Below are 16,860 nucleotides of genomic sequence, written 5' to 3'. Positions count from 1 at the left end.
TGTGGTAAAAAGCCTTCTGTTTCGACCGCCAAACCTTTCAGGGGAGCATTTGCAACCGTTGGGCACCATATTTGAGTGAATTGCCGAAAGTCAGATTTTTTCTGAAATTGTGACCCCGGGGTTTAGGGATTTTTTCAAAAAAATATTTTTCCACCGGTTAAGTTGTCGAGGTCTGATTTCTAGTCCTGCGATAAAAAGCCATCACTTTCGACCGCCAAGCCTTTCAGAGGAGCATTTGCAACCGCTGGGCACCATTTTTGAGTGAAATTGTGGCTTAGAGATTTTTTCAAAAAAATCTTCTTCCGCCGGTTAAGTTGTCGAGGTCTGATTTCTTGTCCTGTGGTAAAAAGCCTTCTGTTTCGACCGCCAAACCTTTCAGCGGAGCATTTGCAACCGTTGGGCACCATTTTTGAGTGAATTGCCGAAAGTCAGATTTTTTTCTGAAATTGTGACCCCGGGGCTTAGGGATATTTTCAAAAAAATATTTCTCCACCGCTTAAATTGTCGAGGTCTGATTTCTAGTCCTGTGAAAAAAAGCCTTGTGTTTCGACCGCCAAACCTTTCAGGGGAGCATTTGCAACTGCTGGGCACCATTTTTGAGTGAAAAGCCGAAAGTCACATTTTTTCTGAAATTGTGACCCCGGGGCTTAGAGATTTTTTCAAAAAAATCTTCTTCCGCCAGTTAAGTTGTCGAGGTCTGATTTCTTGTCCTGTGGTAAAAAGCCTTCTGTTTCGACCACCAAACCTTTCAGGGGAGCATTTGCAACCGCTGAGCACCATTTTTGAGTGAATTGCTGAAAGTCAGATTTTTTCTGAAATTGTGACCCCGGGGTTTAGGGATTTTTTCAAAAAAATATTTTCCCACCGGTTAAGTTGTCGAGGTCTGATTTCTAGTCCTGCGATAAAAAGCCATCACTTTCGACCGCCAAGCCTTTCAGGGGAGCATTTGCAACCGCTGGGCACCATTTTTGAGTGAAATTGTGGCTTAGGGATTTTTTCAAAAAAATCTTCTTCCGCCGGTTAAGTTGTCGAGGTCTGATTTCTTGACCTATGGTAAAAAGCCTCCTGTTTCGACCGCCAAACCTTTCAGGGGAGCATTTGCAACTGTTGGGCACCATTTTTGAGTGAATTACCGAAAGTCAAATTTTTTCTGAAATTGTGACCCCGGGGCTTAGGGATTTTTTCGAAAAACTATTTTTCTGCCGTTTAAGTTGTCAAGGTCTGTTTTGTTTTCCTGTGATAAAAAGCCTTCTGTTTCGACCGCCAAACCTTTCAGAGGAGCATGTGCAACCGCTGGGTAGCATTTTTGAGTGAATTGCCAAAAGTCACATTTTTTCTGAAATTGAGACCCCGGGGCTTAGGGATTTTTTCAAAAAACTATTTTTCTGCCGGTTAAGTTGTCATGGTCTGATTTCTTTTCCTGTGATAAAAAGCCTTCTGTTTCAAGCGCCAAACCTTTCAGGGGAGCATTTGCAACCATTGGGCACCATTTTTGAGTGAATTGCGAAAAGTCACATTTTTTCTGAAATTGAGACCCCGGGGCTTAGCGATTTTTTCAAAAAAATCTTCTTTCGCCGGTTAAGTTGTCGAAGTCTTATTTCTTGTCCTGTGATAAAAAGCCTTCTGTTTCGACCGCCAAACCTTTGAGGAGAGCATTTGCAACCGCTGGGCACCATTTTTGAGTGAATTACCGAAAGTCACATTTTTTCTGAAATTGTGACCCCGGGGCTTAAGGATTTTTTCAAAAAACTATTTTTCTGCCGGTTAAGTTGTCAAGGTCTGATTTCTTGTCCTGTGGTAAAAAGCCTTCTGTTTCGATCGCCAAACCTTTCAGGGGAGTGTTTTCAACCGTTGGGCACCATTTTTGAGTGAATTGCCGAAAGTCACATTTTTTCTGAAATTGTGACCCCGGGGCTTAGGAATTTTTTCAAAAAAATCTTCTTCCGCCGGTTAAGTTGTCGAGGTCTGATTTCTTGTCCTGTGATAAAAAGCCTTCTGTTTCGACCGCCTAACCTTTCAGGGGAGCATTTGCAACCGTTGGGCACCATTTTTGAGTAAATATCCAAAAGTCAAATTTTTTCTGAAATTGTGACCCCGGGGCTTAGGGATTTTTTTAAAAAAATCTTTTTCCGCCGGTTAAGTTGTCGAGGTCTGATTTCTTGTCCTGTGATAAAAAGCCTTCTGTTTCGACCGCCAAAGCTTTCAGGGGAGCATTTGCAACCGTTGGGCACCATTTTTGAGTGAATTGCCGAAAGTCACACTTTTTCTGAAATTGTGACCCCGGGGCTTAGGAATTTTTTCAAAAAAACTTCTTCCGCCGGTTAAGTTGTCGAGGTCTTATTTCTTCTCCTGTGATAAAAATCCTTCTGTTTCGACCGCCAAAGCTTTCAGGGGAGCATTTGCAACCGTTGGGCACCATTTTTGAGTGAATTGCTGAAAGTCACACTTTTTCTGAAATTGTGACCCCGGGGCTTAGGAATTTTTTCAAAAAAACTTCTTCCGCCGGTTAAGTTGTCGAGGTCTTATTTCTTCTCCTGTGATAAAAAGCCTTCTGTTTCGACCGCCAAACCTTTCAGAGGAGCATGTGCAACCGCTGGGTAGCATTTTGAGTGAATTGCCAAAAGTCACATTTTTTCTGAAATTGAGACCCCGGGGCTTAGGCTTTTTTTCAAAAAACTATTTTTCTGCCGGTTAAGTTGTCATGGTCTGATTTCTTTTCCTGTGGTAAAAAGCCTTCTGTTTCAAGCGCCAAACCTTTCAGGGGAGCATTTGCAACCATTGGGCACCATTTTTGAGTGAATTGCCAAAAGTCACATTTTTTCTGAAATTGAGACCCCGGGGCTTAGGCATTTTTTCAAAAAAATCTTCTTTCGCCGGTTAAGTTGTCGAAGTCTTATTTCTTGTCCTGTGATAAAAAGCCTTCTGTTTCGACCGCCAAACCTTTGAGGAGAGCATTTGCAACCGCTGGGCACCATTTTTGAGTGAATTACCGAAAGTCACATTTTTTCTGAAATTGTGACCCCGGGGCTTAAGGATTTTTTCAAAAAACTATTTTTCTGCCGGTTAAGTTGTCAAGGTCTGATTTCTTGTCCTGTGGTAAAAAGCCTTCTGTTTCGATCGCCAAACCTTTCAGGGGAGTGTTTTCAACCGTTGGGCACCATTTTTGAGTGAATTGCCGAAAGTCACATTTTTTCTGAAATTGTGACCCCGGGGCTTAGGAATTTTTTCAAAAAAATCTTCTTCCGCCGGTTAAGTTGTCGAGGTCTGATTTCTTGTCCTGTGATAAAAAGCCTTCTGTTTCGACCGCCTAACCTTTCAGGGGAGCATTTGCAACCGTTGGGCACCATTTTTGAGTAAATATCCAAAAGTCAAATTTTTTCTGAAATTGTGACCCCGGGGCTTAGGGATTTTTTTAAAAAAATCTTTTTCCGCCGGTTAAGTTCTCGAGGTCTGATTTCTTGTCCTGTGATAAAAAGCCTTCTGTTTCGACCGCCAAAGCTTTCAGGGGAGCATTTGCAACCGTTGGGCACCATTTTTGAGTGAATTGCCGAAAGTCACACTTTTTCTGAAATTGTGACCCCGGGGCTTAGGAATTTTTTCAAAAAAACTTCTTCCGCCGGTTAAGTTGTCGAGGTCTTATTTCTTCTCCTGTGATAAAAATCCTTCTGTTTCGACCGCCAAAGCTTTCAGGGGAGCATTTGCAACCGTTGGGCACCATTTTTGAGTGAATTGCTGAAAGTCACACTTTTTCTGAAATTGTGACCCCGGGGCTTAGGAATTTTTTCAAAAAAACTTCTTCCGCCGGTTAAGTTGTCGAGGTCTTATTTCTTCTCCTGTGATAAAAAGCCTTCTGTTTCGACCGCCAAACCTTTCAGAGGAGCATGTGCAACCGCTGGGTAGCATTTTGAGTGAATTGCCAAAAGTCACATTTTTTCTGAAATTGAGACCCCGGGGCTTAGGCTTTTTTTCAAAAAACTATTTTTCTGCCGGTTAAGTTGTCATGGTCTGATTTCTTTTCCTGTGGTAAAAAGCCTTCTGTTTCAAGCGCCAAACCTTTCAGGGGAGCATTTGCAACCATTGGGCACCATTTTTGAGTGAATTGCCAAAAGTCACATTTTTTCTGAAATTGAGACCCCGGGGCTTAGGCATTTTTTCAAAAAAATCTTCTTTCGCCGGTTAAGTTGTCGAAGTCTTATTTCTTGTCCTGTGATAAAAAGCCTTCTGTTTCGACCGCCAAACCTTTGAGGAGAGCATTTGCAACCGCTGGGCACCATTTTTGAGTGAATTACCGAAAGTCACATTTTTTCTGAAATTGTGACCCCGGGGCTTAAGGATTTTTTCAAAAAACTATTTTTCTGCCGGTTAAGTTGTCAAGGTCTGATTTCTTGTCCTGTGGTAAAAAGCCTTCTGTTTCGATCGCCAAACCTTTCAGGGGAGTGTTTTCAACCGTTGGGCACCATTTTTGAGTGAATTGCCGAAAGTCACATTTTTTCTGAAATTGTGACCCCGGGGCTTAGGAATTTTTTCAAAAAAATCTTCTTCCGCCGGTTAAGTTGTCGAGGTCTGATTTCTTGTCCTGTGATAAAAAGCCTTCTGTTTCGACCGCCTAACCTTTCAGGGGAGCATTTGCAACCGTTGGGCACCATTTTTGAGTAAATATCCAAAAGTCAAATTTTTTCTGAAATTGTGACCCCGGGGCTTAGGGATTTTTTTAAAAAAATCTTTTTCCGCCGGTTAAGTTCTCGAGGTCTGATTTCTTGTCCTGTGATAAAAAGCCTTCTGTTTCGACCGCCAAAGCTTTCAGGGGAGCATTTGCAACCGTTGGGCACCATTTTTGAGTGAATTGCCGAAAGTCACACTTTTTCTGAAATTGTGACCCCGGGGCTTAGGAATTTTTTCAAAAAAACTTCTTCCGCCGGTTAAGTTGTCGAGGTCTTATTTCTTCTCCTGTGATAAAAATCCTTCTGTTTCGACCGCCAAAGCTTTCAGGGGAGCATTTGCAACCGTTGGGCACCATTTTTGAGTGAATTGCCGAAAGTCACACTTTTTCTGAAATTGTGACCCCGGGGCTTAGGAATTTTTTCAAAAAAACTTCTTCCGCCGGTTAAGTTGTCGAGGTCTTATTTCTTCTCCTGTGATAAAAAGCCTTCTGTTTCGACCGCCAAACCTTTGAGGAGAGCATTTGCAACCGCTGGGCACCATTTTTGAGTGAATTACCGAAAGTCACATTTTTTCTGAAATTGTGACCCCGGGGCTTAAGGATTTTTTCAAAAAACTATTTTTCTGCCGGTTAAGTTGTCAAGGTCTGATTTCTTGTCCTGTGGTAAAAAGCCTTCTGTTTCGATCGCCAAACCTTTCAGGGGAGTGTTTTCAACCGTTGGGCACCATTTTTGAGTGAATTGCCGAAAGTCACATTTTTTCTGAAATTGTGACCCCGGGGCTTAGGAATTTTTTCAAAAAAATCTTCTTCCGCCGGTTAAGTTGTCGAGGTCTGATTTCTTGTCCTGTGATAAAAAGCCTTCTGTTTCGACCGCCTAACCTTTCAGGGGAGCATTTGCAACCGTTGGGCACCATTTTTGAGTAAATATCCAAAAGTCAAATTTTTTCTGAAATTGTGACCCCGGGGCTTAGGGATTTTTTTAAAAAAATCTTTTTCCGCCGGTTAAGTTGTCGAGGTCTGATTTCTTGTCCTGTGATAAAAAGCCTTCTGTTTCGACCGCCAAAGCTTTCAGGGGAGCATTTGCAACCGTTGGGCACCATTTTTGAGTGAATTGCCGAAAGTCACACTTTTTCTGAAATTGTGACCCCGGGGCTTAGGAATTTTTTCAAAAAAACTTCTTCCGCCGGTTAAGTTGTCGAGGTCTTATTTCTTCTCCTGTGATAAAAATCCTTCTGTTTCGACCGCCAAAGCTTTCAGGGGAGCATTTGCAACCGTTGGGCACCATTTTTGAGTGAATTGCTGAAAGTCACACTTTTTCTGAAATTGTGACCCCGGGGCTTAGGAATTTTTTCAAAAAAACTTCTTCCGCCGGTTAAGTTGTCGAGGTCTTATTTCTTCTCCTGTGATAAAAAGCCTTCTGTTTCGACCGCCAAAGCTTTCAGGGGAGCATTTGCAACTGTTGGGCACCATTTTTGACTGAATTACCGAAAGTCAAATTTTTTCTGAAATTGTGACCCCGGGGCTTTGGGATTTTTTCAAAAAACAATTTTTCTGCCGTTTAAGTTGTCAAGGTCTGTTTTGTTTTCCTGTGATAAAAAGCCTTCTGTTTCGACCGCCAAACCTTTCAGAGGAGCATGTGCAACCGCTGGGTAGCATTTTGAGTGAATTGCCAAAAGTCACATTTTTTCTGAAATTGAGACCCCGGGGCTTAGGCTTTTTTTCAAAAAACTATTTTTCTGCCGGTTAAGTTGTCATGGTCTGATTTCTTTTCCTGTGGTAAAAAGCCTTCTGTTTCAAGCGCCAAACCTTTCAGGGGAGCATTTGCAACCATTGGGCACCATTTTTGAGTGAATTGCCAAAAGTCACATTTTTTCTGAAATTGAGACCCCGGGGCTTAGGCATTTTTTCAAAAAAATCTTCTTTCGCCGGTTAAGTTGTCGAAGTCTTATTTCTTGTCCTGTGATAAAAAGCCTTCTGTTTCGACCGCCAAACCTTTGAGGAGAGCATTTGCAACCGCTGGGCACCATTTTTGAGTGAATTACCGAAAGTCACATTTTTTCTGAAATTGTGACCCCGGGGCTTAAGGATTTTTTCAAAAAACTATTTTTCTGCCGGTTAAGTTGTCAAGGTCTGATTTCTTGTCCTGTGGTAAAAAGCCTTCTGTTTCGATCGCCAAACCTTTCAGGGGAGTGTTTTCAACCGTTGGGCACCATTTTTGAGTGAATTGCCGAAAGTCACATTTTTTCTGAAATTGTGACCCCGGGGCTTAGGAATTTTTTCAAAAAAATCTTCTTCCGCCGGTTAAGTTGTCGAGGTCTGATTTCTTGTCCTGTGATAAAAAGCCTTCTGTTTCGACCGCCTAACCTTTCAGGGGAGCATTTGCAACCGTTGGGCACCATTTTTGAGTAAATATCCAAAAGTCAAATTTTTTCTGAAATTGTGACCCCGGGGCTTAGGGATTTTTTTAAAAAAATCTTTTTCCGCCGGTTAAGTTCTCGAGGTCTGATTTCTTGTCCTGTGATAAAAAGCCTTCTGTTTCGACCGCCAAAGCTTTCAGGGGAGCATTTGCAACCGTTGGGCACCATTTTTGAGTGAATTGCCGAAAGTCACACTTTTTCTGAAATTGTGACCCCGGGGCTTAGGAATTTTTTCAAAAAAACTTCTTCCGCCGGTTAAGTTGTCGAGGTCTTATTTCTTCTCCTGTGATAAAAATCCTTCTGTTTCGACCGCCAAAGCTTTCAGGGGAGCATTTGCAACCGTTGGGCACCATTTTTGAGTGAATTGCTGAAAGTCACACTTTTTCTGAAATTGTGACCCCGGGGCTTAGGAATTTTTTCAAAAAAACTTCTTCCGCCGGTTAAGTTGTCGAGGTCTTATTTCTTCTCCTGTGATAAAAAGCCTTCTGTTTCGACCGCCAAAGCTTTCAGGGGAGCATTTGCAACTGTTGGGCACCATTTTTGACTGAATTACCGAAAGTCAAATTTTTTCTGAAATTGTGACCCCGGGGCTTTGGGATTTTTTCAAAAAACAATTTTTCTGCCGTTTAAGTTGTCAAGGTCTGTTTTGTTTTCCTGTGATAAAAAGCCTTCTGTTTCGACCGCCAAACCTTTCAGAGGAGCATGTGCAACCGCTGGGTAGCATTTTGAGTGAATTGCCAAAAGTCACATTTTTTCTGAAATTGAGACCCCGGGGCTTAGGTTTTTTTTCAAAAAACTATTTTTCTGCCGGTTAAGTTGTCATGGTCTGATTTCTTTTCCTGTGGTAAAAAGCCTTCTGTTTCAAGCGCCAAACCTTTCAGGGGAGCATTTGCAACCATTGAGCACCATTTTTGAGCGAATTGCCAAAAGTCACATTATTTCTTAAATTGAGACTTAGGCATTTTTTCAAAAAAAACTTCTTTCGCCGGTTAAGTTGTCGAGGTCTTATTTCTTGTCCTGTGATAAAAAGCCTTCTGTTTCGACCGCCAAAGCTTTCAGGGGAGCATTTGCAACTGTTGGGCACCATTTTTGAGTGAATTACCGAAAGTCACATTTTTTCTGAAATTGTGACCCCGGGGCTTAAGGATTTTTTCAAAAAACTATTTTTCTGCCGGTTAAGTTGTCGAGGTCTGATTTCTAGTCTTGTGAAAAAAAAGCCTCCTGTTTCGACTGCTAAACCTTTCAGGGGAGCATTTGGAACCGTTGGGCACCATTTTTGAGTGAATTGCCGAAAGTCAGTTTTTTTCTGAAATTGTGACCCCGGGGGTTTGGGATTTTTTCAAAAAAATATTTTTCCACCGGTTAAGTTGTCGAGGTCTGATATCTAGTCTTGTGAAAAAAAGCCTTCTGTTTCGACCGGCAAACCTTTCAGGGGAGCATTTGCAACCGCTGGGCACCATTTTTGAGTGAAAAGCCGAAAGTCACATTTTTTCTGAAATTGTGACCCCGGGGCTTAGCGATTTTTTCAAAAAAATCTTCTTCCGCCGGTTAAGTTGTTGAGGTCTGATTTCTTGTCCTGTGAAAAAAAGCCTTCTGTTTCGACCGCCAAACCTTTCAGGGGAGCATTTGCAACCATACGGCACCATTTTTGAGTGAATTGCCGAAAGTCAGATTTTTTCTGAAATTGGGGCCCCCACGGCTAGGGAATTTTTCAAAAAAATCTTCTTCCGCCGGTTAAGTTGTCGAGGTCGGATTTCTTGTCCTGTGATAAAAAGCCTTCTGTTTTGACCGCCAAACCTTTCAGGGGAGAATTTGCCACCGTTGGGCACCATTTTTGAGTGAATTGCCGAAAGTCAGTTTTTTTCTGAAATTGTGACCCCGGGGCTTAGGGATTTTTTCAAAAAAATATTTTTCCACCGGTTAAGTTGTCGAGGTCTGATTTCTTGTCCTGTGGTAAAAAGCCTTCTGTTTCGACCGCCAAACCTTTCAGGGGAGCATTTGCAACCGTTGGGCACCATTTTTGAGTGAATTGCCGAAAGTCACATTTTTTCTGAAATTGTGACCCCGGGGTTTAGGGATTTTTTCAAAAAAATATTTTTCCACCGGTTAAGTTGTCGAGGTCTGATTTCTTGTCCTGTGAAAAAAAGCCTTCTGTTTCGACTGCCAAACCTTTCAGGGGAGCATTTGCAAACGTTGGGCACCATTTTTGAGTGAATTGCCGAAAGTTACATTTTTTCTGAAATTGTGACCCCGGTGCTTAGGAATTTTTTCAAAAAAATATTTTTCCACCGGTTAAGTTGTCCAGGTCTGATTTCTAGTCTTGTGAAAAAAAGCCTTCTGTTTCGACCGCCAAACCTTTCAGGGTAGCATTTGCAACCGCTGGGCACCATTTTTGAGTGAAAAGCCGAAAGTCACATTTTTTCTGAAATTGTGACCCCGGGGCTAGGGAATTTTTCAAAAAAATCTTCTTCCGCCGGTTAAGTTGTCGAGGTCTGATTTCTTGTCCTGTGATAAAAAGCCTTCTGTTTCGACCGCCAAAACTTTCAGGGGAGCATTAGCCACCGTTGGGCACCATTTTTGAGTGAATTGCCGAAAGTCAGTTTTTTTCTGAAATTGTGACCCCGGGGCTTAGGGATTTTTTTAAAAAAAACTTCTTCCGCCGGTGAAGTTGTCGAGGTCTGATTTCTTGTCCTGTGGTAAAAAGCCTTCTGTTTCGACCACCAAACCTTTCAGGGGAGCATTTGCAACCGTTGGGCACCATATTTGAGTGAATTGCCGAAAGTCAGATTTTTTCTGAAATTGTGACCCCGGGGTTTAGGGATTTTTTCAAAAAAATATTTTTCCACCGGTTAAGTTGTCGAGGTCTGATTTCTAGTCCTGCGATAAAAAGCGATCACTTTCGACCGCCAAGCCTTTCAGAGGAGCATTTGCAACCGCTGGGCACCATTTTTGAGTGAAATTGTGGCTTAGAGATTTTTTCAAAAAAATCTTCTTCCGCCGGTTAAGTTGTCGAGGTCTGATTTCTTGTCCTGTGGTAAAAAGCCTTCTGTTTCGACCGCCAAACCTTTCAGGGGAGCATTTGCAACCGTTGGGCACCATATTTGAGTGAATTGCCAAAAGTCAGATTTTTTCTGAAATTGTGACCCCGGGGTTTAGGGATTTTTTCAAAAAAATATTTTTCCACCGGTTAAGTTGTCGAGGTCTGATTTCTAGTCCTGCGATAAAAAGCCATCACTTTCGACCGCCAAGCCTTTCAGAGGAGCATTTGCAACCGCTGGGCACCATTTTTGAGTGAAATTGTGGCTTAGAGATTTTTTCAAAAAAATCTTCTTCCGCCGGTTAAGTTGTCGAGGTCTGATTTCTTGTCCTGTGGTAAAAAGCCTTCTGTTTCGACCGCCAAACCTTTCAGGGGAGCATTTGCAACCGTTGGGCACCATTTTTGAGTGAATTGCCGAAAGTCAGATTTTTTTCTGAAATTGTGACCCCGGGGCTTAGGGATATTTTCAAAAAAATATTTCTCCACCGCTTAAATTGTCGAGGTCTGATTTCTAGTCCTGTGAAAAAAAGCCTTGTGTTTCGACCGCCAAACCTTTCAGGGGAGCATTTGCAACCGCTGGGCACCATTTTTGAGTGAAAAGCCGAAAGTCACATTTTTTCTGAAATTGTGACCCCGGGGCTAGGGAATTTTTCAAAAAAATCTTCTTCCGCCAGTTAAGTTGTCGAGGTCTGATTTCTTGTCCTGTGGTAAAAAGCCTTCTGTTTCGACCACCAAACCTTTCAGGGGAGCATTTGCAACTGCTGGGCACCATTTTTGAGTGAATTGCCGAAAGTCAGATTTTTTCTGAAATTGTGACCCCGGGGTTTAGGGATTTTTTCAAAAAAATATTTTCCCACCGGTTAAGTTGTCGAGGTCTGATTTCTAGTCCTGCGATAAAAAGCGATCACTTTCGACCGCCAAGCCTTTCAGAGGAGCATTTGCAACCGCTGGGCACCATTTTTGAGTGAAATTGTGGCTTAGAGATTATTTCAAAAAAATCTTCTTCCGCCGGTTAAGTTGTCGAGGTCTGATTTCTTGTCCTGTGGTAAAAAGCCTTCTGTTTCGACCGCCAAACCTTTCAGGGGAGCATTTGCAACCGTTGGGCACCATATTTGAGTGAATTGCCAAAAGTCAGATTTTTTCTGAAATTGTGACCCCGGGGTTTAGGGATTTTTTCAAAAAAATATTTTTCCACCGGTTAAGTTGTCGAGGTCTGATTTCTAGTCCTGCGATAAAAAGCCATCACTTTCGACCGCCAAGCCTTTCAGAGGAGCATTTGCAACCGCTGGGCACCATTTTTGAGTGAAATTGTGGCTTAGAGATTTTTTCAAAAAAATCTTCTTCCGCCGGTTAAGTTGTCGAGGTCTGATTTCTTGTCCTGTGGTAAAAAGCCTTCTGTTTCGACCGCCAAACCTTTCAGGGGAGCATTTGCAACCGTTGGGCACCATTTTTGAGTGAATTGCCGAAAGTCAGATTTTTTTCTGAAATTGTGACCCCGGGGCTTAGGGATATTTTCAAAAAAATATTTCTCCACCGCTTAAATTGTCGAGGTCTGATTTCTAGTCCTGTGAAAAAAAGCCTTGTGTTTCGACCGCCAAACCTTTCAGGGGAGCATTTGCAACCGCTGGGCACCATTTTTGAGTGAAAAGCCGAAAGTCACATTTTTTCTGAAATTGTGACCCCGGGGCTAGGGAATTTTTCAAAAAAATCTTCTTCCGCCAGTTAAGTTGTCGAGGTCTGATTTCTTGTCCTGTGGTAAAAAGCCTTCTGTTTCGACCACCAAACCTTTCAGGGGAGCATTTGCAACTGCTGGGCACCATTTTTGAGTGAATTGCCGAAAGTCAGATTTTTTCTGAAATTGTGACCCCGGGGTTTAGGGATTTTTTCAAAAAAATATTTTCCCACCGGTTAAGTTGTCGAGGTCTGATTTCTAGTCCTGCGATAAAAAGCCATCACTTTCGACCGCCAAGCCTTTCAGGGGAGCATTTGCAACCGCTGGGCACCATTTTTGAGTGAAATTGTGGCTTAGGGATTTTTTCAAAAAAATCTTCTTCCGCCGGTTAAGTTGTCGAGGTCTGATTTCTTGTCCTGTGGTAAAAAGCCTTCTGTTTCGACCGCCAAACCTTTCAGGGGAGTATTTTCAACCGTTGGGCACCATTTTTGAGTGAATTGCGGAAAGTCACATTTTTTCTGAAATTGTGACGCCGGGGCTTAGGGATTTTTTCAAAAAAATATTTCTCCACCGGTTAAGTTGTCGAGGTCTGATTTCTTGTCCTGTGGTAAAAAGCCTTCTGTTTCGACCACCAAACCTTTCAGGGGAGCATTTGCAACCGTTGGGCACCATTTTTGAGTGAATTGCTGAAAGTCAGATTTTTTCTGAAATTTTGACCCCGGGGTTTAGGGATTTTTTCAAAAAAATATTTTTCCACCGGTGAAGTTGTCGAGGTCTGATTTCTTGACCTGTGAAAAAAAGCCTTCTGTTTCGACCGCCAAACCTTTCAGGGGAGCATTTGCAAACGTTGGGCACCATTTTTGAGTGAATTGCCTAAAGTCAGTTTTTTTCTGAAATTGTGACCCCGGGGCTTAGGAATTTTTTGAAAAAAAACTTCTTCCGCCGGTTAAGTTGTCGAGGTCTGATTTCTTGTCCTGTGGTAAAAAGCCTTCTGTTTCGACCGCCAAACCTTTCAGGGGAGCATTTGCAACCGTTGGGCACCATATTTGAGTGAATTGCCGAAAGTCAGATTTTTTCTGAAATTGTGACCCCGGGGTTTAGGGATTTTTTCAAAAAAATATTTTTCCACCGGTTAAGTTGTCGAGGTCTGATTTCTAGTCCTGCGATAAAAAGCCATCACTTTCGACCGCCAAGCCTTTCAGAGGAGCATTTGCAACCGCTGGGCACCAATTTTGAGTGAAATTGTGGCTTAGAGATTTTTTCAAAAAAATCTTCTTCCGCCGGTTAAGTTGTCGAGGTCTGATTTCTTGTTCTGTGGTAAAAAGCCTTCTGTTTCGACCGCCACACCTTTCAGGGGAGCATTTGCAACCGTTGGGCACCATTTTTGAGTGAATTGCCGAAAGTCAGATTTTTTTCTGAAATTGTGACCCCGGGGCTTAGGGATATTTTCAAAAAAATATTTCTCCACCGCTTAAATTGTCGAGGTCTGATTTCTAGTCCTGTGAAAAAAAGCCTTGTGTTTCGACCGCCAAACCTTTCAGGGGAGCATTTGCAACCGCTGGGCACCATTTTTGAGTGAAAAGCCGAAAGTCACATTTTTTCTGAAATTGTGACCCCGGGGCTTAGAGATTTTTTCAAAAAAATCTTCTTCCGCCAGTTAAGTTGTCGAGGTCTGATTTCTTGTCCTGTGGTAAAAAGCCTTCTGTTTCGACCACCAAACCTTTCAGGGGAGCATTTGCAACCGCTGAGCACCATTTTTGAGTGAATTGCTGAAAGTCAGATTTTTTCTGAAATTGTGACCCCGGGGTTTAGGGATTTTTTCAAAAAAATATTTTTCCACCGGTTAAGTTGTCGAGGTCTGATTTCTAGTCCTGCGATAAAAAGCCATCACTTTCGACCGCCAAGCCTTTCAGGGGAGCATTTGCAACCGCTGGGCACCATTTTTGAGTGAAATTGTGGCTTAGGGATTTTTTCAAAAAAATCTTCTTCCGCCGGTTAAGTTGTCGAGGTCTGATTTCTTGTCCTGTGGTAAAAAGCCTTCTGTTTCGACCACCAAACCTTTCAGGGGAGCATTTGCAAACGTTGGGCACCATTTTTGAGTGAATTGCCGAAAGTTACATTTTTTCTGAAATTGTGACCCTGGTGCTTAGGAATTTTTTCAAAAAAATATTTTTCCACCGGTTAAGTTGTCGAGGTCTGATATCTAGTCTTGTGAAAAAAAGCCTTCTGTTTCGACCGGCAAACCTTTCATTTGCAACCGCTGGGCACCATTTTTGAGTGAAAAGCCGAAAGTCACATTTTTTCTGAAATTGTGACCCCGGGGCTTAGCGATTTTTTCAAAAAAATCTTCTTCCGCTGGTTAAGTTGTTGAGGTCTGATTTCTTGTCCTGTGAAAAAAAGCCTTCTGTTTCGACCGCCAAACCTTTCAGGGGAGCATTTGCAACCATACGGCACCATTTTTGAGTGAATTGCCGAAAGTCAGATTTTTTCTGAAATTGGGGCCCCCACGGCTAGGGAATTTTTCAAAAAAATCTTCTTCCGCCGGTTAAGTTGTCGAGGTCGGATTTCTTGTCCTGTGATAAAAAGCCTTCTGTTTTGACCGCCAAACCTTTCAGGGGAGAATTTGCCACCGTTGGGCACCATTTTTGAGTGAATTGCCGAAAGTCAGTTTTTTTCTGAAATTGTGACCCCGGGGCTTAGGGATTTTTTCAAAAAAATATTTTTCCACCGGTTAAGTTGTCGAGGTCTGATTTCTTGTCCTGTGGTAAAAAGCCTTCTGTTTCGACCGCCAAACCTTTCAGGGGAGCATTTGCAACCGTTGGGCACCATTTTTGAGTGAATTGCCGAAAGTCACATTTTTTCTGAAATTGTGACCCCGGGGTTTAGGGATTTTTTCAAAAAAATATTTTTCCACCGGTTAAGTTGTCGAGGTCTGATTTCTTGTCCTGTGAAAAAAAGCCTTCTGTTTCGACTGCCAAACCTTTCAGGGGAGCATTTGCAAACGTTGGGCACCATTTTTGAGTGAATTGCCGAAAGTTACATTTTTTCTGAAATTGTGACCCCGGTGCTTAGGAATTTTTTCAAAAAAATATTTTTCCACCGGTTAAGTTGTCCAGGTCTGATTTCTAGTCTTGTGAAAAAAAGCCTTCTGTTTCGACCGCCAAACCTTTCAGGGTAGCATTTGCAACCGCTGGGCACCATTTTTGAGTGAAAAGCCGAAAGTCACATTTTTTCTGAAATTGTGACCCCGGGGCTAGGGAATTTTTCAAAAAAATCTTCTTCCGCCGGTTAAGTTGTCGAGGTCTGATTTCTTGTCCTGTGATAAAAAGCCTTCTGTTTCGACCGCCAAAACTTTCAGGGGAGCATTAGCCACCGTTGGGCACCATTTTTGAGTGAATTGCCGAAAGTCAGTTTTTTTCTGAAATTGTGACCCCGGGGCTTAGGGATTTTTAAAAAAAAAACTTCTTCCGCCGGTGAAGTTGTCGAGGTCTGATTTCTTGTCCTGTGGTAAAAAGCCTTCTGTTTCGACCACCAAACCTTTCAGGGGAGCATTTGCAACCGTTGGGCACCATATTTGAGTGAATTGCCGAAAGTCAGATTTTTTCTGAAATTGTGACCCCGGGGTTTAGGGATTTTTTCAAAAAAATATTTTTCCACCGGTTAAGTTGTCGAGGTCTGATTTCTAGTCCTGCGATAAAAAGCGATCACTTTCGACCGCCAAGCCTTTCAGAGGAGCATTTGCAACCGCTGGGCACCATTTTTGAGTGAAATTGTGGCTTAGAGATTTTTTCAAAAAAATCTTCTTCCGCCGGTTAAGTTGTCGAGGTCTGATTTCTTGTCCTGTGGTAAAAAGCCTTCTGTTTCGACCGCCAAACCTTTCAGGGGAGCATTTGCAACCGTTGGGCACCATTTTTGAGTGAATTGCCGAAAGTCAGATTTTTTTCTGAAATTGTGACCCCGGGGCTTAGGGATATTTTCAAAAAAATATTTCTCCACCGCTTAAATTGTCGAGGTCTGATTTCTAGTCCTGTGAAAAAAAGCCTTGTGTTTCGACCGCCAAACCTTTCAGGGGAGCATTTGCAACCGCTGGGCACCATTTTTGAGTGAAAAGCCGAAAGTCACATTTTTTCTGAAATTGTGACCCCGGGGCTTAGAGATTTTTTCAAAAAAATCTTCTTCCGCCAGTTAAGTTGTCGAGGTCTGATTTCTTGTCCTGTGGTAAAAAGCCTTCTGTTTCGACCACCAAACCTTTCAGGGGAGCATTTGCAACCGCTGAGCACCATTTTTGAGTGAATTGCTGAAAGTCAGATTTTTTCTGAAATTGTGACCCCGGGGTTTAGGGATTTTTTCAAAAAAATATTTTTCCACCGGTTAAGTTGTCGAGGTCTGATTTCTAGTCCTGCGATAAAAAGCCATCACTTTCGACCGCCAAGCCTTTCAGGGGAGCATTTGCAACCGCTGGGCACCATTTTTGAGTGAAATTGTGGCTTAGGGATTTTTTCAAAAAAATCTTCTTCCGCCGGTTAAGTTGTCGAGGTCTGATTTCTTGTCCTATGGTAAAAAGCCTTCTGTTTCGACCGCCAAACCTTTCAGGGGAGTATTTTCAACCGTTGGGCACCATTTTTGAGTGAATTGCGGAAAGTCACACTTTTTCTGAAATTGTGACCCCGGGGCTTAGGAATTTTTTCAAAAAAACTTCTTCCGCCGGTTAAGTGGTCGAGGTCTTATTTCTTCTCCTGTGATAAAAAGCCTTCTGTTTCGACCGCCAAAGCTTTCAGGGGAGCATTTGCAACTGTTGGGCACCATTTTTGACTGAATTACCGAAAGTCAAATTTTTTCTGAAATTGTGACCCCGGGGCTTTGGGATTTTTTCAAAAAACAATTTTTCTGCCGTTTAAGTTGTCAAGGTCTGTTTTGTTTTCCTGTGATAAAAAGCCTTCTGTTTCGACCGCCAAACCTTTCAGAGGAGCATGTGCAACCGCTGGGTAGCATTTTGAGTGAATTGCCAAAAGTCACATTTTTTCTGAAATTGAGACCCCGGGGCTTAGGTTTTTTTTCAAAAAACTATTTTTCT

The sequence above is a fragment of the Podarcis raffonei genome, chromosome 8, assembly GCF_027172205.1.
Source record: "Podarcis raffonei isolate rPodRaf1 chromosome 8, rPodRaf1.pri, whole genome shotgun sequence".
NCBI classification, from domain to species: domain Eukaryota; kingdom Metazoa; phylum Chordata; class Lepidosauria; order Squamata; family Lacertidae; genus Podarcis; species Podarcis raffonei.
This window is presented reverse-complemented; position numbering follows the sequence as displayed.